Here is a 14,372-nt window from a genome sequence, read left to right as displayed (position 1 = left end):
ACATTTATTTAAATACTCTCTCTCCAATGGGATACCGTATCCCATTGGGGCAAGAGTTTTGCAGCAAGACACTACGAATCCCAGCAGCCGTTGGGAAAATGAATCAAAGATCCCATTGGAGAGAGAGTATTTAAATAAATTTCAGCTGCCATACTAATTACTGGAGTCTGCCTATGATTAAGGAATTGTCCAAAACGCGTCAGGCTCATTCAGAGGTTGGAGCGCTGGCGGTGCAGAGAAAAAGATTGCAGTCTCCCGAGTGCACCCTCAAGTGTTGAGCACTCATATAGCAATATATACATATATATATGTGAGCAAGGGCCGAGTGGCTCGAAACGCGTCATGGACTAGGCACGTAACCTTTTTTGAATAAACACCATTTCCAAGCACTGGCGATTGAAGTTGTCCGTTCCTTTCGTTGTGCGAGACTGCACATTTGGGAAGTTTCTTTGATATATATATATATATATATATATATATATATATATATATATATATTCATTAGATCTACTTAATAAATGTACATATTACTGACAGTTACATTATTGTAGGTTCCCTCCACTACCTTTTTCAATCCAAATAACAGACTAACATGTCCACCACTCAAATTAATTTCATATTTCACTATACTAATTCACCACTAATACTATGTGTTCCGGAGTATCGTGATACTCACCGAAAAAGCGCTTCAACACCACATCAGGGGTAGTAAGCGCTATATAAATGCAAACCTTTTTCCCTCTTCTATCCCTCCACTATCCTTCTCGAGCCAAACAACTGACTAACCTATCCACCACTCAATTTACTAATTTACCACTAATCCTTTATGAGTTTCGGAGTAGCATGCTACTCGCTGATAGTGTTTTGACGCCTCGTCAGGGGTAGTAAGCGCTATATAAATGCATTTACAATACAATAAAATCTGTAACACAAAGTTGGCTCCCCAGAAGCAAAATGCATTAAGTATTATATCCCTTCATCATCACACTCGTAACAAAACTGGGTTAAAATCGTTACTTTTTACATTAGTGCAAAACATTTTGGTCCAGATAATATAAGAGTTGATTAAATCAGCTAATGACAGGATATATATTCCTATCAAAGTAGTGCACCGAAATAAAAGAAAATCTTCAACTGTTGCATTTTTTTCTTTAGCTCAGTGCAAATTTGGTAGGTTCTTTCACTGTACTTTTTAAAATGTGTCGGGCATTGAATAAAAAGGTAAATTAGAGATGCAAGTGTATACACCATCTCGAATCATCCTGCAACTCTTATTAACATGTTGCGATCCTTACGCCCCACTTAGGTTTGTAAAGATCGACACTTCAAACCTCACTGAGGAGGTCACATGAATTTCATTTGAAAAGAGAAAATTACTTACTGTGAAAACTAAAAAAATTGGGTTGGACTGTTTTACTCCAGCATTGTTTAAAATAGAAATGAAGTCCGGAAAGTTAGTGTGTGTGTCATTCTGGTATGTTGGGTCATCGCTGGGGGCGAGGTGCTTCGAAGCGGCCGGATGCCCTGTATAGAAATACTAGTCGTTGGTATGGATAGCAAGACATTCAGCTACAAAGCCCTGTCATTCCAGCCTTGCAGGAGCCTGCAGACTCCGATCGCTTCCAGCTCGCCATGTCTCAGCACACCCTCTTTTACTGCTGCCTCACGCCCTGGCCTCAAGGAACACCTTTATGCAACCCTCCGCGGACATGAGAAACAGCTGCTGCACTTCCTGGTATGTCAAGATGCAGGAAGTGGCATTTCACGGGAGGGGGAAACTAGGTTAGGAGGCCCCTTCATTCGCATAGGCAAACAAAACACGACTGCGTAATATTTACAAGGAGTTCCGTTTTTCAGTCTCACCCTTGAAAACTGCATCTCCAAATTAACCCTCTGAGTTCCAAAAGTTTCTCAGGTTAGTCTGGCACACCGCTCCCTAAGCGGAAGACGTGCAGTGCCCATAAAAGACACGTCTCCTTATCTCTTGCCTTTATCTACCAAGCGAGCTCGTTTCCACTCGACTGTGTACTGAGCACATTTGTCATGCATCATCTAAGCATGTTCATGTCAGCACCCAATGCAGCACACAGCCACCAAGAGATCAACTTCACTTAACGTCATCAGAAGCTGGCATTCAACAAGTTAACATACTCTGTCCCATGCTGCAGAAGACCAGCATCGACCACCTCCTGCTCGACCCTCTCTGCAACAGCCATCCACCACTCAAGAACCTCGTTTCTTGCAGCACGAGGCATCCACCAAGCGAGCATCTACTACAGAGCCCCCTTCTGCCAGACGTAGGCGTCCACAAAGCGAGCAACACACACTGACCACATCTGTAGAAGAGTCCACCAAGAGATCAACTTCACTTAACGTCATCAGAAGCTGGCATTCTACAAGTTAACATACCTTGTCCCATGCTGCAGAAGACCAGCATCGAGCACCTCCTGCTCGACCCTCTCTGCAACAGCCATCCACCACTCAAGAACCTCGTTTCTTGCAGCACGAGGCATCCACCAAGCGAGCATCTACTACAGAACCCCCTTCTGCCAGACGTAGGCGTCCACAAAGCGAGCAACACACACTGACCACATCTGTAGAAGAGTCCACCAAGAGATCAACTTCACTTAACGTCATCAGAAGCTGGCATTCTACAAGTTAACATACTCTGGCCCATGCTGCAGAAGACCAGCATCGAGCACTTCCTGCTCGACCCTCTCTGCAACAGCCATCCACCACTCAAGAACCTCGTTTCTTGCAGCACGAGGCATCCACCAAGCGAGCATCTACTACAGAACCCCCTTCTGCCAGACGTAGGCGTCCACAAAGCGAGCAACACACACTGACCACATCTGTGGAAGAGTCCACCAAGTGAGCAACACTCACTGATCACACCTTCAAGAGGCATCCAACAAGCAAGCAACCCACAATGACCACATCTGCAGGAAGCATTTTCTAAACGAACAGCACCCAGCAATCCTTTTCCGCAGGAGGCCTGGCTCGAACACCTCCTGCTTAAATTTTTGGGCAGAAGGCATCTACCAAACAAGCACCTTCACTTTTTGAAGCAGGAGACACCCACCAAGCAAGCATTTTAAAACCGCTTCTGCAGGAGGCAGGCATCCACCACGCGAGCAACACACAATAAACAGCACAAGTTAACTTAACACAAATACGCTAAATCTTCTTCTGCAGGAGACATTCACCATGTGAAGAGTACGCTGAGAATGCCGTCTGCATGTAACAACCACAAAGCAACCAACACACTGAGATCAACATCCGGAGGCAGAGGAGACATCCCAAAACACACTCTACAATCTATCTGCAGGGTACTAGACTTATCATGAAAATTACCAACCACACCAAGAATGCACCAAGTGAACGACACACACTACATCCTATCTGGAGGGTGCTTGCACTTAGCGAGCAGCACAAAATGAACATCTTACCCACAGCGAGGGTGCAGCAAGTGAACAGCACACTCTACACTATATCCTATCTGCAGGGCGCTTGACCTAAGCCAAAGCCCCAACATAAAGACTACAAAGAGTCTCGAGTCAATGCCCTGTGCACAGTGGTCGAAGTGGGAAAAAAAAAGTGGGGGAACTGTGGGCGGAGAATCAGAAGGTGGGAATAACCAGAGGATTGGGTCAGTGGGCGGAGTTAGGGGTGTGGCCAGGATTGGCAAAACATCCCAATCTTTAGTATTTGTTTGGGATTTTACGGACCAGTTACAGCTTATTATGTTATGTAATTCAACCAATGGATACACGTGAATATTTAACAATTAATATGAGTTATTGACATTAAAATAAATTCACAAAGTGGGATGTTTCTAATCACAGAGTGTCCCAAATATGCTGAAAAAGTGGAAGCACAAGCCATTTGTTTCTGAGCCATGGAGTTTGTCGTCAGCAATATACACAGAGAATCAAGTTTACGTGTGTAAATCACTGTATAGGAAATGTTACATAAGACAAAGGACTACAAGGTGTGGGAGTCACATGACAACCATATTAGTAGGCAGTATATTTTAATAGTGATTGATCTGGAGAAACACAAACTCAGAATTTAAAACTTAATACCATGATTGGGGGTTCTCTTTAATAATCAGAATTGATTTCTATCCAAATGAACACTTTTTGCAAAATTAGGATAATCAAAGGCTAAGGGAAAAAAGCAGTTTGTATGCAGCTCTTAGATGAAAGTTAATAGCTCACTGTTCTTGGTTAGGATTTTAACTTATAAACTGCAAGTAGCAAAAGGATCTTACTGACAAAAGCAGTAACCCACTGACCTATTTACAATATGTGCACTTTGTGATGGGCATGGTACATTTTCTTTGCAGCAGGCACATTAACCCTCTGCGCTATATTTCCACGAGTCAAAACTTCCACTAGACAAAACTCCGATCTCGCTCTAGGAAGAAGATTATTCACTGGAGTTATCATGACATTTTTATTATTGCCGAAAATTGCTGTAGGCCAAGAAAGAGAAGTGCTTTTAAAACAATAATTTTCAACGCCCTCACATCTGTCGCAGCGCCCTAGAGCCAGCTCTTCTCAGTGGTCCTGCGACCTCAGTGACTGCGCTAGGGTCTGCTGGTTCGTAGGCCTGTCCCAAGAGTGGGTTTCTTCTTTGCATCCATTTCACAGGGGCACAAATAACGACAGGAAGAAAGAGGGTGAGAACTATTTCTTGAGTCACGGTTTTCGGTAAGTGAGGAGGAGCTAGACAGACAGAGAGGGAATAAGAGTAAGAGAGAGGGGGGGGGGGGCAGCTGCAAGTGGCAGAACAGGAGCAGACACCTTCCTTGTCTTGGCTGGGCAGGAAGCAAGAGACAGAGCCCTTTTCCTTCTCTGCTCCCCGCCCGTCCCGAACAGCCACTAACTAATGTGAGCCCACTCTGCAGGCCTTGGATATTTATTACGTTCAGGGACGCACTTCAAAATAAAAAAGTAGGGGAACGTAATCTATAGAATTAAAGAAGTTGGGGCACCCGTGCCCTGCTGATCACTGCCTGGGCATGATTCTAGACTAAGCTGCAGTCAGGTGTCTGTCAAGCGGTGCCCTCTACTTTCGGGAGTATTCGTAGTTACTGCTCCGAGAGCCCAGCCCTCCTAGGAGCGAGCTGTGCACTGTAGACCGATGTCACGTTGCTACTGTTAGCGGCTAACACGGACGTGCATACAGCAAGCGCTTCACCACCCCTTCTACAAAGAGATACGACACAGCAGGAAGTGCAGGTCTGCTTCCAGATTCTAGGAGGGTGGTGGGGGGGGGGGAGGCGGTATGGAGGATTGGTAGAGATCCCAGACATGCACAAAGTTCTCCTCAGAAGTACCGAGTGAACTCTTGCTCACCCCCACCCCTGTGCGCCGGGTGCAGACGGAGGCCATGTTGTCTTCGTAACCAAACCACGACTGAGAAACAAACCAAAGCTAAACACTGTCGAGGGAGCACGAAGCAGAGCCGAGAGCATGAAATCACCTGACTGCCAGCAGCCGAAGCCAGGACCCCGAGATGAAGCCACGGGGCGGATACACCGCCGGCGCGTACCTGGACTGGAGGCGGCTTCGGATGCGCGGCTCCCCCGGCAGCCGGTCCCGGCAAGCCCTGTGATTGCGCTAAGCTGGGAGGAAGGAGGGAGGGTTGCAGCCCGCAGGCACTTATATCCACAATGACTAAGGCAAACATCATCAAGCGCCGAGCACTAAAGAAAAGTGAACATGACGCTCTGGAGCTTGGCGGCCTGTCCCGGAATCTCGCGGCAAAGTCAGGCATGCACCGGTGCCGCTTGCCAGGGAGAAGGCCAACAAGCAGGCACGGCGGGGGCCGCCGCCGGCCAATCTGGCGGAGCCCCTGACTCCCCAGGGCCTTTGTTTATTGTTTGGCAGATGCAGTACATCTACGAGAACGTGAGATATTCCGTTCGCCCTGTAATTGGGGCATCGGTTTTAGTCTGTGATGACAGACCAGAGTTGGTCACTGTTCTGTGCCTCATGCTCACAAAAACACAGTTGTGGCCGCGCTCACAGAAAACAATATTTAAAAATAAATTAGGACGAATTACACTCCAGATTTGATCGCAATTCCATTCATTTTAAGGCTGACCATGTCACTAATTTCAGTGCCAAATCTCAGCTCCTCTGTATCTACACTGCCCCTTCCGCAGCCCCTGAACCCTCACTGCCCCTCAGCTCTCACACAGCCTTGACTGCTCCATGCTGCTTTCTCATGCGGTGGCAAGGTGCACAGCGCACACACGTTTAAAACCTCTTCAGCGAGGCTGGCAGGGGCCCGGACTGAGAATCGAGTCATCTGAACGGATTTACGAGAATGATCTACAAATCTATACACCGAACAATAATGATAGCTTGCTAGCAGCTTTACTAAAAGTAAGTTTTAAAGTAATTCCAGGACTTTGTATCCACGCGGGGGAGCGGGGTATGTGTGTGACAAATTCCAGCACTAAGCGGAGCAGTGGGCCTAGTGTTTCATCAAGAGGGACTGACTGACAGACAGACAGACCCCCACCCCTTTCTTTACCCATCGATGTACATAATAAGGAGTGGAACAGCGGGGGACCTGCTAAAGCCCACACTGCCCGTGGAGCGCTGCTCTTATAAGAACCCCTCTGCGGGCGCCTCGGTTCCAGAGCCAAGCGCCGTGCCAACAGCACCTGTGGGACAGGAGGATACAGATGCTGCAGGGGCCGCACAGGGAGCTTCGCCACTGTGGCCCCTTCACAGGCAGAGTCCCCCAACTGAAACTATTGGTGAGGCCGACCCCAGCGCCTCAAGCATTGGCGCTGTGGTTGCTGTAACGTTGGCCGTATGATTGTTGGCTTGACGACGGCGCGGAGTGAAGTGGTAATGCTTCTCGGGTGCTTTGCCTCCGGCTGCAGTTCTGGTGACCTTGCTGGTGTGATGACAGCGGGGTCACATGTCTGGGTTACTGCGATTCGTCATCTGGAGCAGTCCAAGTTGTCTTGCTTGCGTTATGATAGATCTGAGGGTGGAGTTGGGCAGGTCCCCTATTTTGGTCCCTGGATTGAAGAACTGATGACACTATGTGTGTGGCATGGCCATGAAGGTGCTACAGCCAGGTTGCAGTTTTGCTGACTGACTTGGTTTGGTGGTCAGAGTCTCAGGGTCCTGGGCCACACACGATGGCATACAGCTATAGTTCACCATATTAATCTAAGTGACCCAACCCTGAGATGTCACAGTTCAAGAGGGCACAACGATTTCTATCAAATAAAAAAACAACGTATTTCATGCATCTGTGGCCAAGAACGACGAAGTACTTCAGGGAATGAATGTGTTCCCACTGGGGGTGCCACAGTGCTCTCTTGTATATGATGGAGGACAGAGAAATTACAGGCCCTCCAAGCTTTTTGCGATTTGGTACCTTTGGGAAAAAACACACAAAAATCAGTACTTATATAAAACGCACTCACCATGAAGAAATAGAAAAAAAAGACTGTCTTATTGGCCCACCCCTGTTACACGGCTCAAGAAATACTGTGTTACATTAGTTACATCAGAGGTAACAGAGCACATTGTCTTCCAGCCGCAGACATTTCCCACACGGCTTAGTAAGTTGTAGTGAGCACCTTAGACCCGCCGACCAACAGACGCATGCCCATTAGCACCAGAGACCAGGCCCAGCCAGGTATGTGAAGACATTGGTGGCCCTGGCCTACACGCACGAGATGCGGCCGCCACACATGCGGCCGCAACACACCAGGCCCAGGACTCCTGGCGGACACATTCATCCGCCCGCTTTAACTTTCGGCCAATAGGCCGAGTCGCCGCGGAGCCTCGGGGGTCGTCGGGGAGCCTTGCGGAGCGCCGGGGAGCACTGGCAGCAGCCCTCTCCATACTCCTTCCCAAAGTCAAGACGAGCCGAGCCTCTGACACCGCAGAACGGAGCCACCCTGGAGCACCTCAGCAGGTCTTTGGTTGGCTTGGGTTGACATGTCAAGCGAACTGCTGACGTAAAGCAGCAGGGGCTCCCACCTACCCACTTATCGTTCTCGAAGAGCAGGGCAAGAGCACAACCCGCTATGGATGACAGCACCGCCGAGTGAGAGAGATTTTTGGAGGTAGGAGGGTGGCTGGAAAATCAGATATAGGGTTGTGTTTGCGCTATGCGAAGACAAATAGGAAAGGGATTGTTTGGGGGACTTAAGGGGGCATGACGCAACCCGTTAGCTTCTCTGTGGGTGGGGCGTAGAGGCGCAGGCGCGATGTTCTGGCGAGTATGCTGGTGGGAGCCAAGTACTGTTGTGGTAGAATTAAACTGGGTTTTGGAAAGTTACCAGAAACAGATTACACCCAAATCCGCTGCTAGCCTAAATGTGCGTATATTTGAAAGTTCAATTCTATGGTGGAATATCTGGCCTCTTTTTGGTCTTGGAATCATACAACAATAAGGAGTGTGAATACAATTAAGTGTTGTAAAAAGGTGGCAAAAACACAACCGTGACTTGCAAAATGTCAATGTCTCGAGCCCCGGAATCCGCCAATGGTGCCACTGTATATTCTAGGGCGCCTGGGACAAGCCCTCGAGACAGGGCAGAAAGTGAGATTCGGGGTGAGACAGAGGATGCCCTAAAGGAGCAGCAACCTCAAGAGGAGAAGAGGAAGCAAAGGGTTACTCGCGGAAAACACCAATGTAATGATTAACAGACTGCAAGAAGGGAACAGCAACACAGCCCGGAACCGAGAGGGAGCGGCGGTGGGGAGGGGAGTATGACACACATCGGATGTGAAGGTTTGAGGGTGTGGGCAAGCAGCGGAAGTGAGAACGGCAGGGGGGTCAAGGAGGGCAACAGATTAGAGAGCTGCTGAGCAGGTGGACAGAGTCACAAGGGGCAGCACGGGGCCTACAGGACAGGCGAGCAAGAGGGCAGCTAGGGCAGGAGATACACCAGTAGAGAGCTCAGCCTCTGCTAGAATTGGGGGTCTACGAATAAAAAAACAATAGGGTTAGCAGGAATATAAACAACCGAGTCAGGGGCATAACATCAACTAAGGTTCACAGCTGAAGACAATAGGGGAGAAGTGAAAAATCATCAGAGAAAAGAGGTAAAATAACAGCAAGATGGGGAGAGCAGGAGTAAAAGCTGCCAAGGATGGGGTGAGGAAGCGGGGGGGAAGGCAGGGACCAGCAGAAATGTGGCAGAAGGCAGCGCAATAATGAGGCAGACAGCAGGTACAACACAGCACTGAAAAAGCCAATAGGTCTCGCCTTTGAGACCTATAAGTTCTGACAATGGTTTTTAGCCATGGTGTTCAACATGGCTAAAGATCAAAGCAACGTTAAAAAAAAAAAAACGCGGCAACTTGGGGCTGAAGCAAAACGGGAGTGTGGGTAGGGAAAGTAACATAGGGGCACGAGCGGGGGGAAGCAACACGGAGCGGGGGAAGCAACACGGAGCGGGGGAAGCAACACGGAGCGGGGGAAGCAACACGGAGCGGGGGAAGCAACAGAGCGGGGGGAAGCAGCACAGGGGCGCGGGTGGGGGAAGCAGCACAGGGGCGCGGGTGGGGGAAGCAGCACAGGGGCGCGGGTGGGGGAAGCAGCACAGGGGCGCGGGTGGGGGAAGCAGCACAGGGGCGCGGGTGGGGGAAGCAGCACAGGGGCGCGGGTGGGGGAAGCAGCACAGGGGCGCGGGTGGGGGAAGCAGCACAGGGGCGCGGGTGGGGGAAGCAGCACAGGGGCGCGGGTGGGGGAAGCAGCACAGGGGCGCGGGTGGGGGAAGCAGCACAGGGGCGCGGGTGGGGGAAGCAGCACAGGGGCGCGGGTGGGGGAAGCAGCACAGGGGCGCGGGTGGGGGAAGCAGCACAGGGGCGCGGGTGGGGGAAGCAACACAGGGGCGCGGGTGGGGGAAGCAACACAGGGGCGCGGGTGGGGGAAGCAACACAGGGGCGCGGGTGGGGGAAGCAACACAGGGGCGCGGGTGGGGGATGCAACACAGGGGCGCGGGTGGGGGAAGCAACACAGGGGCGCGGGTGGGGGAAGCAATAGTGGAGTGTGGGGGGCACAGATAAGCAAACAGGCATAACAATAACCAAGCGCGGGGGAAGACAAATGTAGAACTGGGGAGGGACGAGAAGCACACAGGCAACAAACCAATGCAGGGAAGAAGTACTCTGGGGTGAGGACATCACAGAAGTGGCAATGAAGCACACAGGAAAGAGAGCATAACACAGCACGGTGGGCAGGAAAAACATACTATGAAAACAGATGGAAAACACATTCACTTTTTACGACAATAGATAAAAGTAAGGGCCAGATTGCCGCTGCCCGCGTCCCACGCAGAGGGACATCAGCAGGGCAGCCTTCTAGTGGCCGCCCGTCGGAGCCTCCCCCCCCCCTGCTCCGCCTCGCTAGCGAGGCCGCGTCGGGGAGGGGAGGCCCCCCAATGGGTTTGTCTTTGGGAGGCGTGCCAATAGGGTGGGCGAGGCTAGACCCCCCTTTTTAGGCGCCTCACCCCCCCAGATCTTCCTCTGCCGCTCCTCCTGGCCACGCGTATTCCCACCCTTTCCGCTTACCCTGCGCGGCGGAGGCAGCGCGCTATTGGAATGTTTTAATGTTTTTTCTTGCGTTGCAGGCGGAGTTACAGGGCGATCTGGAGGCAGAAGGGTACAGTAAGGGTACCTCTGCGACAGGCGGTACAGTAAGGGTACCCCTGTCCGGCACAGTAAGGGTGCCAAGGTCCGGGAGCCGAAGGAGGTTCTGGGAAGACCGCGACGGCGCCCCGTTAGTCCTTCGGGCGGTTGGGGGGCCTGACCAACCGGGGGTGTGCCACAACACGCTCCGCCCCCGTCAAAAGGGGCGGGAGTAGTAGACAGATCACGTGATCCAGTGGATGATCTGAAAATATGTGCCGCACTGCCGGGCATCGACCCACCGTGCGTGCTGGCTCGCCAGGCGGGCGGAGCAGCGAGGGGCTGCTTGCCCTGGATCGCCCGTAAGATAACCCACTTATCGTCATACTTTTGTTGTATGAAATAAACCTGCAGCAGTTCTTCACCCACAATGAAAGTGTCAGTGTAATCCTTGGGTGACGTCTGTGCATGCGTGTTGAGTGGAGCGGATGACGGTGCGGTCACTAATACAAAGACCTGGTTGCAAAATACTGGTCATAAATTGAAACCAGTATTTTTGTCATCAGTAAAGATTTTTAACTACGTACTACGAGAGGTACTTAAAAATATGAATCTAAGTATGTCTCAATCTGCTCTACCTCATGAATATTAATAAGGAAGGTCACACATTGCGACTCTCTATGATTGGAGGCCGTCCCAGGGATGGGTGCCTCATTTTTTTTTGCAAAAACAATTTTTATTGGGATGGGTGCCTCATGGAGCTAGCTGACCACCATGTCGGATAGCCTTTTAATAAAGCATTTTTGTTTTTTAATGCAACCCATTTTCGTTAAATGAAATGGGACTGTGCTCAAAAATAAAAGTTGACTTTTTCTTTTTTTTCTTTAAGAGCAGGCAGTGGTCCCGAGGAACACTGCCTACTCTTCGAAAAATGCTTCTTTTTTCTCATTCATGGGGGCGTGGGGGAAGGGGGTGGGGGGGGGGGTGTCCTTGTTTCCCTTTTGCAAATGCCCAGTCACTTCTTTTGAGGTGTTGGCAAAATACCAATGTTTGGTGATCGGATTTCTGTTGCAAAACATTGATACATTAAATACATATTTGGTGTTTGGAAGAGATGCTTACAACACAGCCCTTCCAGATACCGAATCTGTATAGTCGCAATCCCATTTTAGGAGTCTGAAAAACTTTTCAGACTTCCAATAAGAGATTAGTACAAAAGAAAAAGCATTTTAATGGTTAAACGCCGAATTGGAGTGTTTACGACGATTAAAATGCTTAGAACATCTAGATCTCGGTCCCCAAAACTGAGCAGTGGAAGGAAAGAAAAAAAAACTGGAAATGCTCCAGGGGAGGGACAGACACAAGATGGACAAGGCAAGCAGTCAAATAAGAATCCGCCAAATGAGTGAGCGTAAAACAAAGCAATGGTAAGCAATAGCGGGGGCAGGGGGAGCTGCAAATCCCTTCATGTTCTTGGTAAACCCACACAATCTGTACAATCACAGTATCTCAGCTAGCGCCATGCCTAAAAAAATGATTAATTTGTCACATTCTTCCAAAAACCCAGGAATCAGTTGTTGTAATCCAATGTAGGATTTATATAGCGCTTTACACCCTTGACTAGGTCACAAAGCGCACCTATTCATACCAGAAGGAGCCTTTGGAGTTCATGGTTGAAAAAGTGTACATGTGTAGAAGGTGCTGGGTGAGGTGTAAGAGGCTTAGAGACATGCTTTAATCAACAAGCAGCAAACTAGTAGCTACACTTAATCAGGAGTTGTGGCAAAACATGCAAGCCCGATGCAGTTATGAATGCAAGTACATCCATCTTCTATAGATGTGATCTTCATTATACACTTGCGTCAAAGGAGAAAGCCAGGTTAAGGATGTTTTTCAATTATCCTTACTCTTGCAGCAATGAGTTCTAGATTGTGGTGTCTGAGTGCAGCAAACTCCTATGCTACAGTCGCCTGCCTCCGAACAAACATTAAACCTGCTGCCTCTAAAAAAAAAAACTTTAAAAAAACACACCGTTCCATGCCGTCAAACGTACAACAGACTGCTGTGTCCAACAAAAACACAGCCCACCCAGGAGTGTTCGTGAAGAAGCCCATGTTTGCCTGCTCCCTAAAATACAGTCCACTGACCCATACCCCTGGATCCCAAGACTATCATAGCGGGAAGAACTCACGCAATGAAAACCTTCAAATCAGAGAGATACCACCCACCCCTTATAGGAGGGAATTATGCTCACTGCTGCCATATGCTAATCAGTGGCAGCTGTGCAGGAGTATCTGGTGATGAAGAATTCATAGCAGACAAAACTTCATTAACGAAAATTCAGAAATACAGTGGGGCAAGTAGAGATGAGACTAAGACTTGCATCTATGCTCGTTTACCCCATCATTTACGGCCAGGGTCAGAGGCAACTGGGTTCTGAGAGCATAAGTGGACAGTCGCTGCATCACGATGTATGTTGGAGCAGAGTTGGTGGTACTGATGGCTAAAGGGATGTACCTGAAATTACTTACTTATGCTTACTACTACTCCTGGGGTATAGGTCATCAACCAGGACTCTCCACCCGTCTCTGTCATGGACTTTTCTTTTAATCTGACACAAGGTGTAACTGATTTCGTTAGTCAGCCTCAAGGCCTCAACACCATGTGTTACTTGGCCTTCTTCATTTCCTTTAACCTTCAGGGTTCCAGGTGAGATCTTGCCTGGTGGTGTTTGATGCAGACTTGCAGAGGGTGTGACCTATCCAGTCCCAGTGCCTTTTCATGATTTGTTCGTGAGCAGGGAGTTGGAAAGTCTGCTGCCATAGGTCGTTGTTGCTGATGGTGTTTGGCCAGCAGATTGAGGATTTTCCTCAGACAGGAGTGGATGAAGGTCTGGACTTTTTTGGTGGTGGTCACTGTTGTACTCCATGGTTCTGCCCCATACAGAAGGACTCATTTTACATTTGTGTTAAAAAGCTTGATCTTGGTTTGCAGCATTAGATCCATGGAGCGCCAGATCTTCTCTGGCTGAATGAAGGCAGCTCTTGCTTTGCCAATTTTTCCCTTGACGTCAGTGTCTGTGCCGCCTTGCTTGTCTATGACATTGCCCATGTAAGTGAAGGTCACAACCTCTTCGAGTGCATTGCCTGCAAGACGGATGAAGTAGCAGATCTTGTTTTTTCCCCTGCAGATGGTGAGGCCAAGGTTAGCTGATGTGTCATTCTGATCACGAGGACTTTGTTGAACACTTTGTTGAACACTTTGCTGGGGTTGATAGAAGATTTACCGATCTGTAGCTTGCACAGTTACTCAGGTCACCTTTCTTGGGGATCTTAATGAGAAATACCTCCTTCCAGTCTGATGGCACCTTTTACTCTTCCCAGATCCTTCCAAACACTGGGTAGAGCATGTCTACTAATGTTTCAACACATGTTTCAACACCTGCCTTCGGTGCCTCTGCAGGAATGTTGTCAGGTCCTGCTGTCTTCCCATTTCTCAGAAGTTGGATTGCTTGCTGCATTTCTTCCTTGGTTGGTCTGCTGCTGTCGATTGCCAAGTGCTTGTCAGCTGGCTGGATGTCTGGTGGAGACGGTGGCATGGGCTGGTTCAGTAGTTCTTCAAAAGTGCTCCACACATCTTCCTTGCTGACCTTTGTTATCCAGGATGGTCTTCCCTGCTTGGTCTTTAACAGGTCTTTCTGGTTTGCTGTATATGCCAGAGAGTTTCCTTGTTATTTCGTAGAGTTATTTC

General features: G+C 49.2%; 1 protein-coding gene across 2 annotated transcripts in view; it reads right to left on the bottom strand.

Annotated features, from left to right (window-relative positions):
* PXN (paxillin) overlaps positions 1–14,372 on the bottom strand; it is a 339,773-nt gene that overhangs the window by 194,088 nt on the left and 131,313 nt on the right. The window contains exon 1 of one of the 2 annotated variants that reach the window (XM_085634087.1): positions 1,382–1,629. The exons of the other annotated variant lie outside the window; for it this stretch is intronic. The gene's annotated coding sequence lies outside the window, so the exon portion shown is untranslated. Of the gene's footprint in view, positions 1–1,381; positions 1,630–14,372 lie in introns of those variants that run through there. 2 annotated transcript variants of the gene reach the window in all.

This window comes from Triturus cristatus, chromosome 11, assembly GCF_964204655.1.
Source record: "Triturus cristatus chromosome 11, aTriCri1.1, whole genome shotgun sequence".
In the NCBI taxonomy this organism is placed as follows: domain Eukaryota; kingdom Metazoa; phylum Chordata; class Amphibia; order Caudata; family Salamandridae; genus Triturus; species Triturus cristatus.
The sequence above is the reverse complement of the archived record's forward strand: the minus strand, read 5'-3'. Positions and strand labels throughout refer to the sequence as shown.